The sequence below is a fragment of the Callorhinus ursinus genome, unplaced genomic scaffold, assembly GCF_003265705.2.
Source record: "Callorhinus ursinus isolate GAN/ISIS: 27379988/994484 unplaced genomic scaffold, GSC_fseal_2.0 scaffold53, whole genome shotgun sequence".
NCBI lineage: Eukaryota > Metazoa > Chordata > Mammalia > Carnivora > Otariidae > Callorhinus > Callorhinus ursinus.
This window is the reverse complement of record NW_027397115.1, coordinates 8,267,057-8,286,791: the sequence shown is the minus strand read 5'-3', so window position 1 is coordinate 8,286,791 and position 19,735 is coordinate 8,267,057. Positions and strand designations below refer to the sequence as shown.

The 19,735-nt window shown below is 52.5% G+C and overlaps 1 long non-coding RNA gene across 2 annotated transcripts; it reads left to right on the top strand.

Annotated features, from left to right (window-relative positions):
• The first annotated feature begins 1,272 nt into the window (after positions 1 to 1,272).
• Positions 1,273 to 14,495, top strand: LOC141371013 (uncharacterized). 2 transcript variants are annotated; one of them, XR_012375615.1, is made up of 4 exons: positions 1,273 to 1,459; positions 10,719 to 10,941; positions 11,466 to 11,549; positions 14,017 to 14,495. It is a non-coding gene; the product is annotated as an uncharacterized lncRNA (long non-coding RNA). The 2 variants fall into 2 exon arrangements; XR_012375614.1 differs by having other exon boundaries at positions 10,719 to 11,549.
• The last annotated feature ends 5,240 nt before the right edge of the window (positions 14,496 to 19,735 follow it).

Below are 19,735 nucleotides of genomic sequence, written 5' to 3'. Positions count from 1 at the left end.
CGGAAGCACGGATGTGGGGCAGCCCTTCCCTGGGCCCCCGAGGGACCCGCACAAAGCCCTTTGCCAATATGACGGATCTTGCTTTGCAGAATCCCTCCTGGGTCAGATGGCATTCTTCCCCCGGCTCCTCCACCCCTTCCCTGGCCCTGAGGCCTTTATAAATTGTGCGGAAGACCAGGTCCCTTCTGCCTTCGGGGTCTGAAGAGCAGCAAACTCTTCCCTAGCTCTCACTGTGTGTTGGCAGGATCCCAGCCTTTACATCTGTGAACCCGTTTGATCGTCACAACAAGTCAGAGAGACGGGGACTATTATTACCTCTCTTCAGGAATGGGGAAACTAAGGCCCACAGAAGTTAAGTCACTTAGCGGGGGTCACACAGCTCGCAGGTGGCAGAGGCAGGATTTGACTCCAGGCAGTCAAGACTGGGGCTCATGCTCTTACCCACTCTGCTTCCTCACGAGGAGCTCACCACTGACCATAAGAAGCCAAACTGGGCTTGAGGGATTGGGGTTGGGGGAGAGGCTTTCAGCCACCCCTCCCACATAGCAAGGACAATTGTCATTTTCTGAGCACCTGCCCCCTGCCCGTGCTCTCTCTATTCTGCACATCAACCGAAAGGGGTGGAGATTATGATGGTTGTGCCCATTCTGCCGACAAAGAAAGTGAGGCTCAGAGAGAGGAAGTGCCATGGCCAGACTCACAGAGCCAGGCATGAGAACCTGGGACTCTGGGGTTCCAGACCCCAAGACCCCATTCTGTCCCTTCCTGCACCTGGCACCTGCTTCACCTGGTAGTGAGGGAGGTGCTCTGGGGCTTCATGGCCCTCTTGTTTTCCTCCAGCTGGCTGGCATAGGATAAGGAAGCAGGCCAGGGATGGGAGGGTTAATTCAGGAACAGCATAGCCCGTTGGGCTTGCAGATTCTGTCTGGTACAACAACATTTCTGAGGCACACTCTGGGCCATCTGGGGATGCCAAGGCAGGAGGACAAAGCCGAGAGTGTGAGCGAGGTCGAGGTCCCAGCCGCCTCTGAGGACAAGAGGAAGTGGTGGGTGGAGTTGTCACGGAAGTTCAGGTCAAGAGCAGCTCCGAGGAGCCGGTGCTCACGAACCTTTGGCCTTGGCGGCCTACTTACCTCTCCAGACCTCAGTTTCCACCTCTGTGAAATGGGTTGATAATGCCTGCACGGGAAGGCTGTTGTCAGGTCTCATTTGGGCCCCCAGGGGGCTCGCTCCCTCTCCAGCTGCCCACTGCTGTCTTCCCAAACGGGAAGAGCCGAGGACCCAGTACATCATGAGCGCTCTGAGGCCCAGGAGCCTACTGGACATATGGAGGAAAAGAATGAACTTCTTCGAGACTTATCTTCACCTGGGAAGTGAGTGCTTTCTATCTACTTTGACACGCACATAGAACCTCTCAACCACCACTGAGGCGAGGCCTACAACCATCCTCACTTACCAGGTAGGAAGAGAGACAGCCAGAGAGGTTATGAGCCCTAACCAAGGTCACAGAGCTAGGAAGCGGTGGAGCAGGGATTTGAACGTGACTCCCTCTGCCTCCTTAGCGTTAGCTCTTCAATCACAAAGCTGACATAAAAATATTTGAATTTTGTTGAGCACTTACGTTGTTACGTGTATTAGCTAGTATTAAACTTGACCTCCCACGTATGAGACAGGTGCTGTTTTCTTTCCCGTTTCACACGTGAAGAGAAGAGGCCGGGTCACAGAACTAGACATTTGCAAAACCAGCATTCAGACTCAGGTGGTCTGGCTCCAGAGTCCACGGTCTCAAACCCAAATGCTCTGCTCGGGAGGGTTAGCGAGGACCTGGTGCCTGGCGCACACATAGGCACTTCTGAAGTTGTTAAACCTTTGAAAAGCATGTAGAGACAAGCAGGCCACAGCGAGATCTCACTGGGGCATTTGCTCTTCCCTTATTTCCATCCCTTCCTGTTGGTCCCACTTGCAGAGGGAAAGCTGCCCGTGGGCCATTTTCCCCCTTTGTCCCCTCCCTCTGGGAAAATTCTGTGCAGCATCCACGGGTCACGGGCCGCTGGCCAGAGGGCTGGCTGGAGCAGGGTTAGGCCAGGTTATCGGATTTCCACCTTCGCCCCCGACCAGAGCTGTCTTTCCAAAACAGAACATTCAGTCACCGCCTGTCCCTGTGCTCAGCTGTCCTTGTGCCCCTGACCTCGCTTCCTGCCCACCCGCCCCGGGTTTTTCCCAGTATCCTTGTCTCTTACTGACATCTCGTGAAGATGACCAGAGCGTAGGAAAAAGGAGAAAGAGAAACAGGGACCAAGAGACACCGAGAGGATCCGAGGACCTGTTGGCATCTGACAGTGAAAGCCAGAGACGGAGATAATGAGAGAAACAGAAGAGACAGAGATGGAGAGACAGAGGGCGCCCCAGAGATACCCTCAGCCTCCCTGGGTCCATGGCCTTGGCCCCCTCATTCCACAGAGTCTTGACCTTCCCCCAAAGCTATGGCATCTTCTCCTGCCCCCCCCGGCCCCCTGAGTCCAGCGGGTCACAGGAGAGACACCCCACCTGCCCCTCCCTCACCTCCTCCATACACAGTCCCTTACCTCGCTAACTCCTGTTCATGCCCCTTCCTCCAGGAAGCCCTCCCTGCTTCCACAGCCCCTCTACAGGACCCCAACTGCATTTACCTCACTGCGCTGTTGTTTGTTTCAGGGTGTGTCTCCCCCACTAGAACATCAGCTCCTGAGGGTAGGGACTAGGTCTGCCTTGCTCACCTGCATCCCTGCCTTGCTCACCCAGCACAGTGCCTGACACATTGGCTGAATGATTACACCAGCTGCTTCTGTGTCCCCTGGGAGAAGCCTTCCCTGATAGCAGTTGTCATTGTATTTCACTGTGTGATTATTTGATTTAGGGTCTGTGTCCCCACTGATACCAAGAAGGCAAGGTCTGTGGCTGTTATGTTCACCCTTGATCCCCCAGTGCCTGGAACTGTGCTTGGAACCGAGTAGGTACTCAAATATTGGTTGAATGAATGAATGAGCCGATGGACTAATCACGAGTCATCTGGAGGTTTTGAATTTTATGTTTTAACCCAGTGGAGTCCAGCTCAACTCCCCTCCATTACCATTCACAGCAAACCCTGAGCTCTTCCTAAGGCCTGTGAGGTCCTGCATGACCTGGCCCCTGTTGCCACCGCCAGCCTGACCTCTGCCCCTCGCCTCCCCCTGGCACCAATGGCTCTGTTCCCTAGGGCGCCGTGCATGGTAGACACTCTCAGCCACCCCCTTCACACGCCACCAGAAGTCATGTTAGCAGAATTGGGTTTTTTTCTGTAAACAAGACTGCATAGGAAAATGGAGCATATTTGCACAAACAATCTCAATGTCACTGATGGACCTTGGTCACTGTGGGATAGTCTCCAAGTTCTGGCCAGCTAGCTCTCCAGGGCCTTGCCCTGAGACAGGGTTTGAGTCCTAGCCTCAAAAGAGCTGCTTGAGTGGGAAGGAGGGGGTGGCTGGGGGCCCCTGAGTCTGACCTTCACCTTCTGCGGAAGTGGGGAAAGAAGGCTGCGGGGAGCCCAGGGAGCAGAGCTAACCAGCAGAGCCCAGCGGGTCCCTGAGGCTCAGACCAGGCCCGACCTCCCCTGGGAAGCTCCCCAGACCGCCTTCCCTGCTTCGGTGCACCCCTGCTCACACCCTGACGGCAGCTGATTCTGACCACATTCTGCACAAACTCTCTGCTCAGTCTCTGGACTGTGCTCCTAGTGGATAAGAGTGAATCTTTCACATCTTGGTGTCCCCAGAGCCCAGGTCCGGCATGTGGGGGGCATCAGCAAACACGTGCGGATGAACAAAATTATTATTGAACACGCACTTCCTGCCTGGGTTCGTATTTACTGTCGCTCTCGCTAGGATGGGAGCCCAAGGACCTCGTCTCCTTTATTTTTGTTCCCCGGGGTCTAACACTGCTTGACCCATAGGAGGCAGCATGGAACATAGGCAGAATGAATGAATGAACCAGCCCTTCCTGCCAGCCCTCATAGCTGTCTCTCCCGCTGTACTGGGAGCTCTGTGAGGTCGAGGACCAAGTCTTATTTGTTTCTAGGGCCTCTGAGTCCAGCACAGGGCTTGGCGCAAAGGAGATGCTTGGTAGGTGTTTGTGGATGGAGGGAGGGAGAGATGGATGGATAGATGGGGGATGAAAGAATGGATGGATGGATGGACGGATGGATGGATGGATGGACGGATGGATGGATGGATGGATGGATGGATGGATGGACGGATGGATGGATGGATGGACGGATGGACGGATGGGTGGACGGATGGATTGGTGGATGAAGGGATGGACAGATAGATGGATGATGACTGAATTTATCAATCAATGGAAGAATGAATGGAAGGTTCCACAGAGTGAGTGAATAGAATGGGTGCTTGGAAGTGTGTAGGTAGATTGATGGCAGGCAGATAAATGGAGAAATAGAAGGCTGGGTAGATACATATTATAGTCCGGGCTGAGAATGTGGGAAATACTGCTTTTTACACCCTGCCCGCCCACACATACACACACACACACACACACACACACAAGGCCACCATTTTAGAAGAACTAAAATGAATCCAAAGAATGACTCAGAGAGTTTTCAAGTGAAAGATATTTAGGAGAAAAAAATGTAAGAAGGAAGAGCCTCTGAGCTTCTAAAATTTTTCAAGCAAAACCCTGTAAATTGGTCATGCCTTCTTGCAGTGATTATGTTTTTATTGCGGGCCTGGCATATGGAGTGCCCTGGGTTTGGTCTGGAAATGGAAAAAAGTTTCAGATGTGGACCCTGACCCCAGGTTGCTCAGGGTGTGCTCAGAGAGTCAGATATATGCCTACACATCTTCAGTTGGTCTTTTTTTTTTTTTTAAGATTTCATTTATTTATATGACAGAGACACAGCGAGAGCGGGAACACAAGCAGGGGGAGTGGGAGAGGGAGAAGCAGGCTTCCCGCTGAGCAGGGAGCCCGATGCGGGGCTCGACCCTGGGACCCTGGGACCATGACCTGAGCCGAAGGCAGACGCTTAACGACGGAGCCACCCAAGCTCCCCTACGGTTGGTCTTCTTGTTGGAAGTGGGGTATACTGACTCCTTTTCCATGTGACTTCAAGCAATTCGCTTGACTTTTCTGAATCCTGATTTGCTCATCCTGCCTTGTAGGGTTGTTGAGAGCCCATGCTTATGAAGGGCAGAGCCACGTCTGGATTACAGCAGGTGGCTGGTAAACGCTAAGTTGGGCCTCAGGGTGTGACGCCGGCTGACCTTCTCAACTTTTCCTTCTCTCCCTGTCAGCTCGTTGCAACCACCCACAGTGGGGGCCGTGAACCGTGAGGGGCTCACACTGACGGATCCAGTACTCCTGGGTTCAAAGCCACCCTCGTCCCCTTCCCAGCTGCCTGGCTTCATAGGAACCCCTTGCCCTCTGGGAACCTCAGTCCCCACGTCTACATCTCGGGCTCCCTGCTGTTTCTCAGACATGGCTGTCACGACTGTACCCAGGCTGCAGGAGAGACTAAGAAAGTGAGTTTTCTGGCATCTACTTTGGGGAGGCATGGGCTCCTAAGGTTGGTGCTGTCTACCCAGATTTGCTCTGAGACACAGAGTGGGGTGAAGGGGGGTTTGGAAGGGCAAACAGAGGATATCTGCTTCTCACCCCACCTGGAAGAGAAGCTCACCCCATGCTATTCCCCTATCCTACCTGTTTATGTATCCAGCAGTTTATACCACATGACTTTACTAACTTATTTATTCACTTATTTTCTAGTCTATTCTCCCAACACTGATACTGTCAACATCATGAGGGCCGGGCCTTTATCTTGATCACTTTATGTCCTCAGGGCCTAAAGCCCAGCCAGGCACATAGTTCGTGTTAAATAAATGGTTGAATAAATAAATGGAGAGATGATTGAATGGATGGATGGATGGATGGATGGATGGATGGATGATGAATGGATGGATAGATGTTGGGATGGATGGATGGATGGTGGATGGGTAGGTGGATGATTCAGTGCATGGATGGGTGGATGGGTGGATGATGGATGGATGGATAGATGGATGATTCAGTGGATGGATGGATGATGGATGGATGGATGGATGATGGATGGATGGATGAATGGGTGGATGACAAATGGATGGATAGGTGATGGGATGGATGAATGATGGATGGATAGGTGGATGATCAGTGCATGGATGGGTGGATGGGTGGATGATGGATGGATGGATGGATAGATGGATGATTCAGTGGATGGATGGATGATGGATGGATGGATGGGTGGATGGATGGATGGATGGATGGATGGATAGATAACTAGTTGGGCACATCAGAATCAATTAAAGAGCTTAGATAGCACGCACACACACACACACACACACACACACACACAGGTGCCTAAGCCCTGCTCCAAAAATAAAAATAAAACCCAACACTTAATGAGTACTTACTGTATACCAGGCCCCATGTGCAGGCTATGAGGTAGGACATTTCACTGAACCTCACGGCCACCCTCTGAGCTAGTAACTAATACTAATCTTTTTTTAAAAAAGATTTTATTTATTTATTTGAGAGAGAGAGAGCATGAGCAGGGGCTGGGGTTGGAGAGCAGCAGAGAGAGAGGGAGAAAGAGACTCCCCACTGAGCAGGGAGTGCCTGGACCCCGAGATCATGACCTGAGCTGAAGGTGGATGCTTACCTGACTGAGCCACCCAGGTGTCCACTAATCTTTTTTTTTTATTTATTTAGAGGACAAACCCGAGGCTCAGAGAGCTAGTCACTGACCCCAGGTCACACAGCCAGGAGGTGGAGGAGCCAAGATTCAAGTCAAGATCTGTTTGATTCCAGAACCAAGCTTGGCTTCACTGGGCAGGCGGGGATGCCCGGGAGTCTGGGTTCCTCAGCGCTCCAGGTGATTCTGATATGCAGCCAGGTGGCGAACCCTTGAGCAGGGCAGGGAGTTCTGGGAAGAGTGCTGGCTTTGGGGCCGGCTGACTCCTGCACCGTCCTGCAGCCTGCCTCCTCTTCTCTGACGTGGAGCGGGGTTTCAGGAGGCCGGAAGGAGCGGAGCAGAGTGCCCGCTGGATGGTAAGCACTGGGGACACGCCCTGCAGGTCCTGTTGGTGCAGCAGCGGCCGCATTGTTAGTCCCTGGACTGGGGGCCAGTGGCCCCCCTGCTCCTTCTCCCGGCTCCTCGGTACACATTCCCAGCTTCCTGGTGGGGAGCTTGAGACACGCGGCAGAAGACCCCACGGGGGCACTCAGGAGGCTTCAGCATGTGGGTGCAGAGCAGGGACGCTGTCGAGACTCCTGCCCAGAAACACATCCTGGGCCGATCCTCCCACACGCAGGTGTGCGACCCAGCTGGCCACCACCGTGCGTGCGGCTCTGACAGCAAAAGCCAGGAAACCGGCCTGATAATGGTCGCAGCTGATGTGTGTGTGTAGGGCAGGCTTTCTCCACTCAGAATTATGGACATTTGGGGCTGGATCAGTCTCTGTAGTGGGAGTCTGACCTGTGCCGTGTAGAATGTTAGCAGCATCCCTGGTATCAGTAGCATTCCCTCCATCTCGGTTGTGACAACCAGGAATATCTTCGGACATGGCCATTGTCCCCTGGCAGAGAACCCGTGGTCTGGAGCTTGCTCTGTGCAGGGTACAGGAGGTGCACACACTCTGCAGAAGCCACTTCCTCCTAGAGCCCATTACACCTGGAGATGGATGCTTTTCGTCCTTCTGCTGTACAGAGGCAGAGATGGCCAGGTTAGTGGTTTGCCCAAGGTCATGGAGCTGACATTTCAGCAACGCTGTGATTTGAACCTGTGGTAAGTCCCAGGTCCCTCTTTTTCGAATCGATTTTTGTGGGTCCCTTGGACTTCTCCCCATTCACAACCATGTTGTCCGTGACTAGATGTAATCTCATTTCTGCTTTTCCCATGTGGCTACCTTGGCGCGTTCCAGAACAGACTTGCAGGGCATGAATTATAGCCCAAGCAGATTCCGTAATCTGCACAGGATTCTTGGAAAATAAGAATAAAAAGAAAAAATAAAATTTTGTATTGGACTTCTCATAAAAGGCTCACTTTCTAGCAGCCTTGTCCTCTGAGAAGCTTTCTCTGCTTTGAAATTTTATCACCCAGTTGCAATCACACTATATATATATATATATACAAATTCCCCAAACTACAAAATCAGGGTTTTTTTTTTTTCATGTTATTACAAAATCCTCTTGGACACTATTTGTAATTGTTGCCTGTTGTGGCCGAGACCCCAGTTTCTCCTCCATTCTCTGACCTCTCCCTCTTCTTTCATAATAGAAATCTCAAGTTTTAGCTGGGCACGTGGCCACCCAGAAAAAAACTACATTTCCCAGATGTGTCCATGTGACTAAGTTCTGGCCAATGATACATAAGTAACTTCCAAGTAGTGTCCTCAGAGAGAGGGCGCCTGCTCTTCTTCCTATCCTCCTTGCTGGCTGGAATGCAGGTGTGATGGCCAGAATCGGAGTGGCAATTTTGGGCCATGGTGGAGCAATAAGAGAAAAGGTACCCGAGTCCTGGATGAATTTATAAAAACACCCTACCGGCCCTGGATAGCCACCTCCACACTTCTTTTCGATAAGAGAGAAGCAAACTTCTGTTTCATTTATGCCCCTGGCATTTGGGGCTTTTAGCTGCTCAAAGATGAACCTAATCCAGTATTGCACTAACATTGTGCTGGAGGAATTGTCTCTAACATTCTTTTAGGAATTACCACCTAAGTAGCTCAACCATTCCCTGGCGACTGGGCAATTAGGTAGTTTCGGACTCCCCACTACTCTAAATAATTCTGTCCTGAACATCTCTGTGCATTTTCACTATTTGTGGTTATTTCCTCAGTACACAATTCCATAATAGGGACTTGGTTGGGGGGGGGGGGTCAAAGAACATGAACCTTCTTAATGCCTGTTAATAACCATCCGCCCAAGTGGGCCACAGAGTCAGGATGGGAGGCTACATCGCTAGGAGAGAGGCTGCCCCAGGGAACCTGCTTTGTCGCTGAGGACCCCTCCCCCTGCAGCCGCTAGAGCCAGTGCCTTCTCCTCCGCGCCCCCCTCCTGTCCTTCTCTGCTAATCACAAGTCTCTGGGAGGCATGTCTCCCTGATGAAGCCCAGACCCCATGCCTGCACCAAGCTGCAAGGGAGGCTGGGAAAGTGAGTTTTTGGCATCTCCTTCCGGGAGAGTGGCCACTGGGGAAGGAGTTTCCTTGAAGCGGATATGCAAGGTGCGGAGCAGCCAGAAAGTAGGGCGAAGCTTAGCTCCCCAAGCAAAGACCCGCTGGGCTGGGGAGGAATGCAGAAAGGCTTCCTGCCTTACTTTTTAATTTGTCCTCCACTTATCCTGAAGACAAGCAGGCAGAAGTAGAGGACAAGGATGTCATTCCCACTGGTGTCACCCTGGCAGTTTCCCCAGCTCTGCAAGGGCTGCCTTAGAGCTGGGGACCCACGCCTGGCAGAGCACGAGCCCCATTCTCACCCCGTCGCCTGCAACCAGCAAGTCAACCTGGATGTCATTATGTGATGTAGGTGTGTCTCCCAGACCGCATCCTTCAAGTGGAGGACCTGTCCTCCTTACCCACTCTAGTACTCCCAGCATCCAGATGGGCCGGGGCGCGTGCTAGGTGCTCTATGCATAAATCTTGAATGAATGAATAAATGATGGCAGTCAGTTCTTAGTCCTGCAAGGAAGCTTGGAATCCTGAAATGAACATTTATCGATGCAGCCACTATTTCCTGAGTACTGACCATGCTCCTGGCCCTGTTTTAGGTACTGGGGATACTGTAGGAAAGAAGACAAACTAACTTTCTGCCCTTACGGTGGGGGAGATGAACAGTAAATGAGAAAACCCCAAAATATTGATATAGCATAATATAATATGATATAACATGATACCAGGTACTGATATATGTCTTATGAAGAAGTGCAAAACTGGGTAAGTGACTGAGAGATGCTAATTTAGAAAAAAATGGTTGCAGAAGTGCTCTCTGAGATGGTGACATTTGATGAGAGACCTGAAGTAGGCTAGCTGAGTAAATATCCATGGGAAGCACGAGGAACAGGCAGTGCAAAGGCCCTGAGGTAGGACTGAGCTTGGTGTATGTTATTTGCAACAAGGCAGCCAGGGAGGCAAGGGTTACACTGGGTTTCCCAACTTCAGCAAATCCACAGAACCCTTAACTGTCGGAAGCAGTGGGGTGGGGGTGGGATGAGTTCTTTACTCTTAAGCTTCTCTGGAAAAACATGATGTCAGGGACAGACAGTAAATCTTGACTTGTCCCAGAAAACAATGGGCCCACAAAAACCAGTAAAGTGTCAGGCTGAAAGTAAACGCCAAAGGGCTGGGGCACGGGTAGATCATATGGAATCTGTTAACAAATCTGCGTTTGAAAAAGAATTTCCCAGTTAGGGGCAGAAGCTTCTGGCCAGCATCAAAAAGATGTTTATTGTGGTGCCTCTGTGTAGACATGAAAAATGAAGATTTGTTGTCTAGCTGGAGATGTGGAAAGATGTACCCGGTATGTTAAGCAAAAAAAAAAAAAAAAAAAAAAAATATATATATATATATATATATATATATATATAGGTCATGGGTTAGTGTAATATATCGTACAATCCCTTTCATAAATTCACTCCCTCCTTCGCTCATTTGGAAAATATCCATTACAGGCCTACAGTGTGCCAGCATTCTGCTGTCGGGGGGACACAGGCATGGCCATCCCTGTCCCCAGCAGGGAAGGCAGATAACAATCAGATCAGTACACAAATGCATCATCACAAACTCGGGTCAGCGCTAAGAAGAAAACACACGGGAGCTACAAGAATGTGCCCTGACATCAAGGAATGGAAAAAGCCCATGCTCCAGAACACTAAAGGGGTCGGAAGATTTCAGGTGACTCGCTTTCCTTACGTTCGCCTTCCTTCTGAGTGTCGGTATGTTCTCATTTTTTTTGGTAATGTCATGTGTTATACTGGAGTGAATTAAAAAACACAACCAAAGCCCAAATGAATAGAGGAGTTAGAAATCGTGTGTCTGAAGATGATTTAACACCAGGAGAGGAAGGAAGGACACACAAGAAATCGCCAGCTGTGTGTGCTTCTGGGAAGGGGGGCCAGAGGCTGGGGTGGGGAAGAGCCTCGCTCCTCGCTAGACCCGCTTTGAACCTTTCGAATGTGCGTCTACTCACAAAATGATGATAAAATATGCCAAGATCATTTGAAATGAAACTTCAAGTCCGGTTTCAGTTTCATGAAAAATGACAAAGCCGGCAATGGTAGGATCTCAATGTAAAAATGTTAACTGAGCTGAATTGCCATGAAAATCTTCGAGCAGTTCTCTCTGGGCAACCTTGTTTTGTTTTTGTTTTTGTTTTTTCTCTTGGTACTTTTCTGCATTCCTCGATTTAACACGAGAAGAAATAAAAGGGACAAGAGAAAAGATGAGTGTGCTCTGGAAACGTGGTTCTGCTTCACCCCCCCACAACCGTCCAAGGCGTGCGCGTACGTTTCTTACCCCATTTGACAGATGAGGACACTGAGGTTCAACGGTAAAGCCACTGGCCCGAGCTCCCCCAGCTGGGGGTCTGAGCTAGGTCTGTCCAACCCCAAGGTCGTTTTTAAACCAGGATGCTCAGGTGCCCTTCCAAATGTCCTTCAAGGAAATTGCGTTGCTTTGAAAATCCAAGGGGGAAAACCAAACAAACCAAACAAGAAATATTACATTTTTTTAACCACTTACTCAAGCTCTGCTGGGGCCTAAGACCAACTCGGCAAGGGGCACTGTTTGTACTTAAGGTGGGGCGTTCCTTCATCATGCCTGGCCTTACCACCCCCTCCCATGGCAAGTCCCTGCCCCTAAAACCCCAGCTGGTCCACCCCCTCATCTGTCACCCAGAACCACCCCCCTTGCACCTCTCTGAGCCTCCCCCCTCCCCCCAGTTGAAGAATGCTGGTTGGGACTGAGCAGGGCCAGGAGCCATCCCGTGCGGCCATGGGGTCTGGGTGAAGAGGGGGAGACACGAGAGGCCGGCAGCCCCAGGCTCACAGGCCAGGCGGCCGCCAAGGGCCATCCGCTCTCGGGCCAGCCGAGGCCAGGCCGGGAGAGCCGGAGCCTGGTGCTGGGAGCTGGGCAGGCGGCCACTACAGTGGGGACCGGGAAGGCGTGCACTCCCTCCGCCTGCCCGGCAGCAGCCCGTGGCCGCCCGCCAGGCCCTGCCTGACGTCAGGGTCTGACCAGGGACATAATGTGCTGGCGTCGGGACAAGGGCTGGCTGCAGGGAGACAGGGCCGCGAGGCGGGGCTTTCAGAGAGAGACAGGCTAGGCAGGGAGAGAAGGAGAGAGAGCAACGCAGTGAGAGAGAGAGAGAGAGAGAGAGACTGAGACAGAGAAGTGAAGATGAGAAATACAGAAACAGAAGGAAACACACACGCAGAGACAGAGAGACCCAGAGAGACCCAGAGAGAGGGAGAGGCAAGAGGGAACAGCTGGGGCTGTGCGGTTAGCTTGGGTTAGACTCCGGCCCCGGGCCGGGATGTGGTGACTCCCGGGCTGGGAGCCTCTGCTTGCTCACCTGGGCCGTGGGAGCCTCACTGGCCTGTGGCGGGGCTGGAGCACCCCTTCATCATGGCGGGGGAGTCAATCTATACAGAGTGCTTTGGCAGAGCCCTGCATATAGTAAGTGCACAATAAACTGGAGGGGACAAGAGAGGGCGTCGGGCAGGGAAGGAGAGAGAAACGGTGGAGGGAGGGGAGAGTGGCCCTGTGAGCCCTGGTTCCACAGCGACCCCCTCCCTGCGGCCGCCACCAGACGCCTCCCTTCCCACCCCCTCCATGACTCGGGCAGGAGGCCACCAGCACAGACCTTGGCCTGGCCTTGCCTGTCTCAGGGCCCAACCCCCTGTTTATGGGCTCAAGAAGGCCGTGATCCCAGGGCCATCACGTCACCGAAGCCAAACAAGGCCAGGCCCTGGTCACCGTGGGCCTCCCAGCCCCACCACCCCTTTTCCAGCTTAATTATTAAATGGCCCAGCAGGGCTGAGGGGCTGTACCACTGGCCTCCTAGGTGTGGGCAGCTGTGCCCCTGTGTCCCCCATTAATGCAGGGGCACACACTCCAGAGACCCCAGGGAGAGCTTGCAAAGTGCCCTTTCTCTTGCTCCCGCTTTTCTGGGATCTTTCATTTTCCTCATCGCTCACCCTCTTCTTTAGGGCTCCCATTTATTGAGCACTTACTGTGTGCTGCACCCTCTTCTTTAGGGCTCCCATTTATTGAGCACTTACTGTGTGCTGCACCCTCTTCTTTAGGGCTTCCATTTATTGAGCACTTACTGTGTGCTGCACCCTCTTCTTTAGGGCTCCCATTTATTGAGCAACTTACTGTGTGCTGCACCCTCTTCTTTAGGGCTCCCATTTATTGAGCACTTACTGTGTGCTGCACCCTCTTCTTTAGGGCTCCCATTTATTGAGCACTTACTGTGTGCTGGGCATGGTCTCTAATGTTCCTGACAGCCCCAAGACAGTGAGCACTCTTGTTACCCCATTTTTCAGATGAAGAAACTGGGCTCAGAGGGTCCCTTGACCCAAGGCCACCTGCTAACGAGTGGTGGAGCCGGGATTCCAGCCTGGCCACCCGCTTAACCAGATAGTGGCTCCCCCCCCGCCGCCATTTCCCGAGCAGCTGCTGAGCACCAGGTTCGGTGCCAGATGCTGTGCCCACATCACCTCTCAACCCCCCTGGTGGCCCTAGGAGGCGGCCAAGGGCAGGCTTGCCCCCCCAACCCCGAGAGACATGGGGCTATATCTGGGGACATTTGGGGTTGTCACAACGGGGGGACTGCTACTGACATCTGGTGGGTAGAGGCCAGGGATGCTGCTCAATTTCAACAACACAGAATTATCTGGCCCCAAAGGTCGATAGAACTGAGGTCCCCACTGCAAGGTAAGCCCTGTTATGCTCCCCATTTTACAGATGCAGAAACTGAGGCACAGAGAGAAATCACCTCTTGCCTAGATGGCCATGCGCCACACTCCTGCTCTTCACCAGAAGAACGCCCCGCCTCTGCTGGTGGCTCCTGTCCTCAGGAGACCCCTGTCTCTATGCCAGGCCTTTATGAGTCCTTGCTTGCCTAGTATAAATGATACCTCACCAACTCTTTACATCGGAAGGCGGTGTTTTAATCATCGGCTAAGAAAATAAATCAAGCCAAAAAGGCCCCGGGAAGGTCAGAATGCCTTTAAATGAATTTGTATGTTATTCGCAGCAACATCGAGGGACATTTGAGATTGGCCACACACGGATTCATGAAGCAAGCATTTGCTGAGCACCTACCACGTGCCAGGCCCTGTCCTTGGTGCAGGGCAGCAGAGATACAGCCGAGAACCAGACAGACCCCGCCCCTCCTGGGTCGTTAGGAGCTAACACTCTAGTGGGAGAAGGGGACAATAAATAAGAAATAAGACAGGGCGCCTGGGTGGCTCAGTTGGTTAAGCGACTGCCTTCGGCTCAGGTCATGATCCTGGAGTCCCGGGATCGAGTCCCGCATCGGGCTCCCTGCTCAGCAGGGGGTCTGCTTCTCCCTCTGACCCTCTTCCCTGTCGTGCTCTCTGTCTCTCATTCTCTCTCTCTCTCTCTCTCTCAAATAAATAAATAAATAAAAATCTTTAAAAAAAAAATAAGAAATAAGACAATCAGGGTAATTTCAGACTGTGTTAAATGTGACTGTGAGGAGAGGGTGGTGTCCGAGATGGCCTTTCTGAGGAGGCGAGGCCTGAAAGATGACAAGGAACCAGCCTTGGGAAGAGACAGGGCGAAAGGTTCTAGGCAGCGGGAACGGTGTATGCAAAGGCCCTGAGGCAGGAGCCTACACGCAATGTTGAGGCACAGGAGGGAGGCCTGTGGCTGGAGCCAGGAGAGGGAGGAGGAGAGGAGGTGGTAGATGTGTCAGGGCTTTGCATGAATTCTGAGGGGGGCGGGAGCCAAGGGAGGATTTTGACCGGAAGGGGCACAGGATCTGATTTAGGTTCTAACAGGATCCCTTTAGATGCTGTTGTCAGCTGAATAATGCTCCCTAAAGATGTCCACCTCTGACTCCCCCAAACCTATGAATGTTACTTTCTATGGCAAAAGGAACTTTGCAGCTGTGACTTAGTTAAGGAGCTGGAAGTGGAAGATGATTCTGGATTGTCTGAGTGTGCTCAGTGGTATCTCGGGAGTCTCATAAGACAGAGGCCGAGGGAGGGTGGTTTGGTTACAGAAGAGAAGACCGAGAGAGGAGACAGACAGAAACAGAGGCTGGAGGGGCACTCTTAGCAGATGAAAGAAGGGGCCGCAAGCCAAGGAATGCAGGTGACCCCCGGAAGTGGAACAAGACAAGGGAGCAGCGGCCCCCTGGATGCAGCCCTGCCAGCCCCCCGACTTATCCCGAGACTGATTTCAGACTTCTGAGCTCCGGAACTGCAAGCGAATACATCTGTGTCGTTTTCAGCCAAGAAGTTTGTCGTGGTTTGTTACAGGAGCCAGGGGAGACTAAGGCAGATGCCGTGGGTGGGACAGACTGTGGGAGGGCGAGGCAGAAGCAGGCGGACCGGGAAGGGGGCTCCTGCCACAGTCCAGGCAGGAAATGAGCAGGGACCCAAGGAAGTGACGGATTCGCGAGAACCTCAGGAGCCAGAACACATAGCCTTGCTGATGGACCGGATGCTTAGGGGGCGGGAAGGAAAGGACCAGCGTCCCTGGCTTCACTCAGTCACCCCTGGGCTGCTGCCTGGGACAGAGAGGTGGCCGCCGCGTGGTTCCTGCTCTAAGGAAGGACAAGGCCAGGGAATAGTTACAGGGTGATGGGCGGGAGCAGGCTCAGCTGCCCCGGGACCCCACATCTCACACCATTCAGGCCTCTGCCCCGGTGTCCCGTCCTCTGGGGTGCCTCCCTGACCACCCTGCCTCAGAGAGCCCCTCCTGCTCTCTCGCCCTCCACCTGCTTTAGTTTGCTTTGTGTGTCTTCTTGTCACCCTGTGTGCTCCACGTTCGTCTGTTTCTTCGCCGTCGGGCTCCGGCACTCAATCATCAGCCCCTGACCAGGAAGACTGCATCCAATTCCTTCACCGAGTCTCTGGCACCTAGACATGGTCTGACATGAGCAGTGCTCAGCACAAAAGTGTGGGATAAATGAGCAAATTCCCATTTTCCAAAGAGGACACTGAAGAAAGCTGCCTCAATGGCAGTGACTCTCAGGGTCACACAGCTGCTAGGTGCCGGGTCAGGATTTGAACCCAGAACTGATTGTACCAAGTAGCTACCTCCTACTACCAGTGACACTGCCTGCAATCCAGCAATTTCCACTTTGTGGGGTCTGGTGCTCTATCCTCCTTGAGGTAGCAAACATTTTCAGTACAGAGCCTCAGGGAACCTACAGGGCAACTGACCCGGCCCGGGGGGATTACTAGATAGGGAAACTGAGGCTCAGAGTGGCTGAGGTCTTCCCTGAGGTACACAGCTTGCCAGTGGCAGAGCTGGGGTGCAGCCCCCACCAATCCCTCAACTGGGGTCTTCTCTCACATTCCCGGTATGCTCTGGGCCCCTGAGAAACCAGGCGGAGTAGGTGTAGCCCACACTGCCCATTGTCCTGGCCGAGCCCGGAGGAAGCCTGGCAACACCTCAAGCTGGGAGCTTCTGAGAAATGAGGGCTGGGGGTTAGGATCTGGGGCCCTGCAAACTCCAGCTCTGCCCCTCCTCTGCTGTGTGACCTCAGGAAAGTGGCTTCCCCTCTCTGGCCTAGGCTTCCTCCTGTAACTCCAGCTAAAATTCTAGACAAAGTAGATAAAAACGTATCAAACACATTTTAAAATAAAAAGACACAGCGTGTGTTCTAGCCGACATTTTGCATTAGAGTGTACCGCTAGGACATACAAATGTAGTCATAATAAAATATAATAAACTTAACTTGAAAAAAATCAACAATAAACAAAAGAGTTTATTTTTCTCTCGTGTGAATGAGGTCCAGATGTAGGCAGTTCAGGGCTGGTTTGGAGACTCCACAAAGCTCTCAATGTCCCAGGCTCCTTCCTGTTCATGACGCTGCCATCCCTAGGGTGTGGCCCTCCTTCTCATGATCCAAGGTGGAGGCCACAGCGCCAGCCTTCTCATCTGCCTTCCAGGTGGCAGGATGGAGAAGGAAAGAGGATGGGTAAAGGGTAGGCCACAGCTAAACCTCTAGGAAAGATTCCAGAAACTGCCAAACACACTCCCTATTATAAGCCTTTGGTTAGAACTCAGTTACATGGCCACATCTTGCTTCTAGGGAAACTGGGGAAAGCCGTTTTTATTCTGCATGTCCATGAACTCAACTAAAGGTTGATCAAACATTTGTAAATAAATGAGATAATTTCAGATAGTGATACATGCTGTGAAGGAACACAGCAGGGCAAGGGGAGGGAGAACGGAAGCAGGGACAAGGCCTCCCTGAGGTGAGGTGGCTGAGACCTGAGGCACGGGAGGGCCTGGGGTGAACAGAAAGTGCTTGCCCTGAGGCAGGAACAAGGCTCTTGTGGTGAGGAAACAAAAGGAGGCCAGTGTGGCAGGAGCTGGGATGGCAGGAGCCTGCAGCAGATGAGGTCGGAGAGCTCAGCGGGGCTGGACCCGGGGGGGCATCTGTGAGGCCCAGGATGGAGGCTGGGATTTTTTTCTAAGTACAATGGAGAGACACTGCAGGGTTGAGGCTAAGGAAAGAGACCTGACGTGATATCCCTTTGAAAGGATGCTGAGCTCCTCGAGCCTATGAAATTTACCTGGCACCCTCCTGAGAGCTTCATCCATTCATCTGTTCATTCGTTCCTTCATTCATTCACTCATTGGGCGAATGGGCTGGAGTAGCAGAAATGGCCCTCCCAGGCCCCACCCTCAGGAGAAGGGCTGACAGATAAAACGGACAAGCGCTTCCACAGAGCTCACAGATGGTGGTGAGCGCTTCGAGGAGATGAACAAGACCATATCAAGGGCCTGCGTCTGCCCGAAGAACAGAGAAGGAGGTGATCTTTGAGCTGAAATTGGAACCATGAGGAAGTATTATCTTGGTGAAACCTGGAGAAAGGGAGAGAACATTCCAGGTAGAGGGAACAGGTGTGCAAAGTCCTGAAGAGGCAGGAAGAGAATTGTGTGTTCGAGAAACTCACCAGTCTCAGGCCTGGCAAGAGGGAGGTGGGCAGGAGAGGTGGTCAGAGGTCAGATCTGAGAGAGCCAGGAGGACGGCTCCAGGCTTCCATGTTCTGGGCAGGATGATTTATTAAGAGCTCTGACCCCAAATCCCTGGGAAGGGCCTGTGGTCGGATCCAAGACAAGCAGGGACCTTGGTCTCCTTGGAGGGTGTTTACGGGCTCCCTGATGACACAGGCGGCCGCCTTCCTGTGGCTTGCCAGTCACCGGGCACTATATGCTGGTCTGTTCCCTTGCTCCCAGCACTGACAGTGCCTCTGACTCAGCCTCCTCCACGGCCACCCCTCCCATGACCACCGAGGCCACCATCCCACCCCCCACCCCCCCCACCCGGGCTCCACAGACCAGCATGACCCTGGCACCCGGAAGAGCCTCTGTATCTCCAATCAAACCTGCCCATTTCGCAGAGGGAAAAACTGAGGCCCCACCAGGAAGAGACCCTTCCCCTACGTCTCATTCTGAGATCAGAATAGAGCCAGGGCCTGGTCCCAGGTCTCTTGACACGTGGGCCTAAACTTTCACACTGTTTAACTTAAAAAGAAGAAAAAGGAGGGGCGCCTGGGTGGCTCAGTCGTTAAGCGGCTGCCTTCGGCTCAGGTCGTGATCCCAGGGTCCTGGGATCGAGCCCCGCACTGGGCTCTGGGGGCTCCCTGCTCCGCGGGAGGCCTGCTTCTCCCTCTCCCACTCCCCCTGCTTGTGTTCCCTCTCTCATTGTGTCTCTCTGTCAAATAAATAAAATCTTTAAAAAAAGAAGAAGAAGAAAAAGGAGGAGGAGGAGAAGGGGTGGAAGTAGGAGGGAAGGAGGAAAGGAGAAAGAACTTGAACAAGTAATCTTTAAATTGAACTTCGCGTGAGGGCTTCCCAGGGAAGGGAAAGGAATTAGCATACAGTCCCTAGGTGCCAGGCACTTTGCCTCTGTCAGCTTGTTCCGTGGAAGCCTCAGAGCTACACGGTGAGATGCATGCATATGATCACATCCCTAAATGGTTTAGAAAACAGAGAGGCTGTGCAACCCACCCACCGTCACACAGCGGTTATCCGGAAGGGAAGAGATTTGAGCCTAGGTCTGGCTACCGTTCCTAGCCCCAAGCACTCTCCAGTCGCCAAAGCTGCCTCTTCTCTGCCCCCGCTCCTCACAGGGTCGCGGTCTCCTCTTTCAAAGCTAAACAGCAGAGGTTGTTTTTTTTTTCCTGGCTGTCCACAAGCCTGCAGATATGTTTCCTTTGGCCCACGTGGCATTTTAATAAAATTTGAGCCAATGTTCACAAATCAAGGGATTTTTACAGAAAAAAACAGATTTCTACCTCCCTAAGACACTGGAAGATTTGACTGTGCTGGGCCCACATTCAACAAGGGGTGGGAGTGTTTGAAAGGGATGCTCCGGCTCTCCACACTCCCCACCTCTCCCTACCACCTCCCTGGTCCTCAGGCCAAATTCTAGTTGCCATTTATCATAACGCATACACAGTTGTTTTCCTGA